The sequence below is a fragment of the Eurytemora carolleeae genome, unplaced genomic scaffold (genome assembly GCF_000591075.1).
Source record: "Eurytemora carolleeae unplaced genomic scaffold, Eaff_2.0 scaffold245, whole genome shotgun sequence".
Lineage (NCBI taxonomy): Eukaryota > Metazoa > Arthropoda > Copepoda > Calanoida > Temoridae > Eurytemora > Eurytemora carolleeae.
The window spans coordinates 144,213-149,620 of NW_019396390.1; the positions used below are offsets into that span (position 1 = coordinate 144,213).

The 5,408-nt window shown below is 32.1% G+C and overlaps 1 protein-coding gene across 2 annotated transcripts in view; it reads right to left on the reverse strand.

Moving 5' to 3' along the window:
• LOC111702288 (receptor-type tyrosine-protein phosphatase N2) overlaps nt 1–297 on the reverse strand; it is a 53,147-nt gene extending 52,850 nt beyond the window's left edge. For both annotated transcript variants that reach the window (XM_023473930.1, XM_023473929.1), the window contains exon 1: nt 221–297. The gene's annotated coding sequence lies outside the window, so the exon portion shown is untranslated. The remainder of the gene's footprint in view (nt 1–220) is intronic.
• Between the last annotated feature and the right edge of the window lie 5,111 nt (nt 298–5,408).

Here is a 5,408-nt window from a genome sequence, read left to right on the forward strand (position 1 = left end):
TATATTAAGAATTCAATTTACAATCCAAACCCCACCCCATTTTTGACCCCGGAGCAAATGGTCAAAAAAGTACCATATGTTGCCCTTTTCAAGTCACAGTAAAACCAAAAATTCATCAGTTAAACATAAAGATGTCATGTGTTCTTAAACGACGGGTTGTCCTAATTAATTCTCCGGGTACGGATATAAGTAGGAGAAGGGGGATGCAATGAAAACCAACCTGAAATATGTGAGTGAGCCAGCTGTCTTCAGAATCTACCGAGGACTGAAACCCGGCTCAGGGAGTTACTAAACCCACAGAGAAAGGGAGAAAGAGAGAAAGAAGAGAGGAAAAGAGAGAGAGAGGAGCCTCCGCCATGTTACCGAGACCATAGGGGTTCATTGTTACATACCTAGAGGGGGGGGGGGNAACCTGGATAGTTTTCAGATATTCTTGTTATAATAAACCTGGATAGTTTTCAGATATTCTTGTTATAATAAACCTGGATAGTTTTCAGATATTCTTGTTATAATAAACCTGGATAGTTTTCAGATATTCTTGTTATAGATTACAAAATCCTGAGACATTTTAAAAATCGCAAGAAAAAACGAAGAGAGCAATTAGTCCCTGTTTTTGATATCACTGAATAATACATTTATTTTATGCATCAAGAATCAAGATGGAATTAAGGTTTGTAGGATTCAAAATACCGCATTCTGTTATATTTTCTTACAAACAACAGTTAAATACCTTTAAACATAAATAATTCTTGAATTGAAATAATCCTTCGAGTTCGGAGAAATAAAATTATATATTTTAAAAGAAAGGAGGCATATCACTGCACATCACAAAGGATGAGACTTCAGAGACGATTGTACGAAATTCATAATATAGGTTACCTAATATTCAACTGCAAAGGAATTGAGTCTTTGCCACAAAGACAAATTTTCAAATCCTTATATCTTTGCAACTAGGTGCTTTAAACCTTTAATATTTCAAACTAAGATTATTTGATCTACCACAATTCATAGTTTGAAATATCTAAGGTTCTAGAACATTGGGTTTCAAAGATACAGGGTTTAGAAAATCAGAGTTTGTGGCAAAGACTCAACTCCTTTAAACCATGTTTCTTTATTTGCCAAATCGTTTAATAAGCCCTTAATAGACTATATTCAAGATAGAAGACACAATTTAACCTTGAGAGTTTCAGGTCGTCTTTACAGACTTAACCATTGCGGGTAACCCTGTAAATAGAATATAAAAGAGCTGGACAGGGATTTCTGAAAATCTTCATGTTAATTTTAAAAAAGTCTTCTTTCGAATTTGTAAAAATGTTTATGTTTTTAAAATCTTCATCATTGGTCAACTTAATTTTACAGAGATGATCCATAAAAATAAAATCACATAGTAGCTGACCTAGTTTTGCCATTTCCAAAATGTTGTCTGCCTAATTGTTTGCTTTCAAAATTCCCAGAGATATAATTCAGAATTAACGAAATTTTTATGCATATCTGGCAATTAGAAAATCACAAGAAGGCCAGACCACATTTTGGAAATGGCAGGACTATGATTATTGCTTTTTTCGAGAAGCATACTTATATTGGGAAGACAATTGAATGGGGTTTGCCATTCTATGTTGCGCGCACATGCCCCGTAAAATTCCAAAACAGAGAGAGGGGGATTGAATTTTGTAGATCCAGAAATTAGTATTTATTTAACGGATGTTTGGATTAGAATAGTTTGGTTTTTAGTCTGTTGTTAAGTTTTATTTGCAGAGTTTTCTTAATAAATAACAAGATCTTCAGATTTTTCATTCATTCTTTCTCCTTCACCTTTTATTCATTCTTTCTTTGAATTTTATTTGTTCTTTCGCCTTCACTTTCATTTATTCCCTCTTTTTCATTCACATGATCATCCTTCTTTACCGTTCATTTATTCATTTATTCTCCTTTAATCTTCATTCATTCTCCTTTACCCTTCATTCATTCTCCTTTACCCTTCATTCATTCTCCTTTACCCTTCATTCATTCTCCTTCACCCTTCATTCATTCTCTCTCTTTCATGCTCATGATCATTCTTCTTTACCCTTCATTTACTCTCCTTTACTCTTCATTCATTCTCCTTTACCCTTCATTCATTCTTCTTCACCCTTCATTCATTCTCCTTTACCCTTCATTCATTCTCCTTTACCCTTCATTTATTCTCCTTTACACTTCATTCATTCTCGTCTACTCTTCATTCATTTATTCTCCTTTACCCTTCATTCATTCTCCTTTACCCTTCATTCATTCCCCTTTACCCTTCTTTCATTCTCCTATACCCTTCATTTATTTTCCTTTACCCTTCATTTATTCTCCTTCACCCTTCAGTCATTCTCCTTCATCTTACATTCATTTCTCTTCACCTTTAATTCAGGCTCCTATATGCACTTAGTTTCGTTCTACGGATGATACGGAATTATTGTGAAAATCTTTTAATAAACACAGAACAACAATGAATAATTAATTTAGAATAATGATAACGTATATTTTGTTCATATTGTTCACATGAAAACTATGCATACTTTTATTCTAAGAAAACTCTGATGTTCAACATTCATTCTTTGTCCTATTCACTGAAATTTACGTAATATAGTATAAAACTCATTAAAAAATTGTCAAGACGACAATTGATAAATTCTTCCGATGAATTCGTTATTCAGGTTTCACTGTATCTGAATATATTAGTTAAGATTTATAAGAGTCTAATCAATAATTAATAAAGGTATCCTGGACATGATGATTTATATCTTTACTCTGCTATCTGAATATATTAGTTAAGATTTATAAGAGTTTAATCAATGATTAATAAAGGTATCCTGGACATAATGATTTAGATCTTTACTCTGCTATCTGTATATATGGGTTAAGATTTAAATGAGTTTAATCAATGATTAGTAAAGGTATCCTGGACATGATGATTTATATCTTTACTCTGCTATCTGAATATATTAGTTAAGATTTACAAGAGTTTAATCAATGATTAATAAAGGTATCCTGGACATGATGATTTAGATCTTTACTCTGCTATCTGAATATATTGGTTAAGATTTAAATGAGTTTAATCAATGATTAGTAGTAGTATATAGAAAAAATAAAATATATTAATACTATGAAATATCAACTATATACAAATGAGTAGAAAAAAAACCCGATGATTAAAGGTTGTAATATCTGAATGATTAAGTTTGGAAATAATTAAATTTTTTTACAATACAAGTCGAATATTGGAACTTTCTGAATCCTTTTAGACGCTACGTTCTTCGGTATGAATAGTTTTTAACAATTATATCCTTATAGACGCAACAGATAGAAGTAAGATTAATAACAACCACCATCGAATATTTTTCGACATAATTTTTCGAGAACACTCCCTTTAAAGCATTATTATTTGTATTCTTTCAAAAATAATACCGAATCTGCATAATCAAACATTTTATTTCACATATATAAATATAAATATATTTTATATACATTTATAACTAGTATCACATTAGACTGAATAGTGAATAGTGCATATATTAATCAAAAAGGATATTTCCTTCAAACAAGAAAAATATGTCATTTAATGTTTTAATATAATTAAATGACACCATTTTCTCTCCAAGGTTAATATAAACTTTAAATAAGAATAAATACGGAGGGTTCTAATTCTGCTCAGATGGGAGATAAAACGGAGCAAATTTTTGTCGAGATTATAAATCTTTTTATTATCTCATATCGATTGTTAGATAAATATTACAGTAAAACAAAGTTTATAAAATGTTAAAGCAAGAAACTTTAATACAGGATGAGACTGTAAAGACGACCTGAAACTCATGTAATATGAAGATCCCTAGGTTATATTATGTCTGCTTTAGTTTACATTTGCATAAATCGTGAATATAGGAAAACATACTGTATAAATTCCGTACAGTCGTCTCTGGAGTCTCACGGGTATCAATTTATAGAATTTATTGTAATTCGATCTAAAATCTCTAAAGATGGTAANTGGTATATCTGAAGGATACACCTGGTATATCTGAAGGATACACCTGGTATATATGAAGGATACACCTGGTATATATGAAGGATACACCTGGTATATCTGAAGGATACACCTGGTATATCTGAAGGATACACCTGGTATATATGAAGGATACACCTGGTATATATGAAGGATACACCTGGTATATCTGAAGGATACACCTGGTATATCTGAAGGATACACCTGGTATATATGAAGGATACACCTGGTATATATGAAGGATACACCTGGTATATCTGAAGGATACACCTGGTATATCTGAAGGATACACCTGGTATATATGAAGGATACACCTGGTATATATGAAGGATACACCTGGTATATCTGAAGGATACACCTGGTATATCTGAAGGATACACCTGGTATATATGAAGGATACACCTGGTATATATGAAGGATACACCTGGTATATCTGAAGGATACACCTGGTATATCTGAAGGATACACCTGGTATATATGAAGGATACACCTGGTATATATGAAGGATACACCTGGTATATCTGAAGGATACACCTGGTATATCTGAAGGATACACCTGGTATATATGAAGGATACACCTGGTATATATGAAGGATACACCTGGTATATCTGAAGGATACACCTGGTATATCTGAAGGATACACCTGGTATATATGAAGGATACACCTGGTATATATGAAGGATACACCTGGTATATCTGAAGGATACACCTGGTATATCTGAAGGATACACCTGGTATATATGAAGGATACACCTGGTATATCTGAAGGATACACCTGGTCTACCTCAATATAAGGTAAGACCAATACATAATTTTGTATTCAGAATACAACAAATTATTTAAAAACACCTCAGTTTCGGAGGGTGTACGAATGTATAAAAGTAAAACATTTTTTTGACGATTTTCTAAAAGTCCAGATGTTTAAGTTTTTCTTCTTTTTACTGAATCTATAAATCAACAGCTCAATTTTTTTAATTGCTCTTATTCCGCAGTTCTCCAATTTTCCTATTAGAATATAATCCATGCAAAGATGGCAATGCCTGTATACAACTCTAACTTTGTCCATTGCTTCTTGTAAGCAAGAAATGCGCAAGTCACTTTCGCAGAGAAACCGCAAATTAAAATGAACAGTTTAAAGAAACAAAAACATTCTTATATAATTCATACTTGATCTGACAAAGTTGTAAATCGGCATTGCCATCTTTGAGCGCATGAAGGGTCACTTGAAATTACGCCTACAGTCCCTTATAAGTCGAATGAAAGTCGTCTTTGTTTGATCTTCAGAACAAAAAATGAAGATTTTGTAAATTGTCACGATTAAAAACTGATATATCTCTCGAGGTACATTTATTGAATTCTAACAGTTTAAAATTACGAAACCAA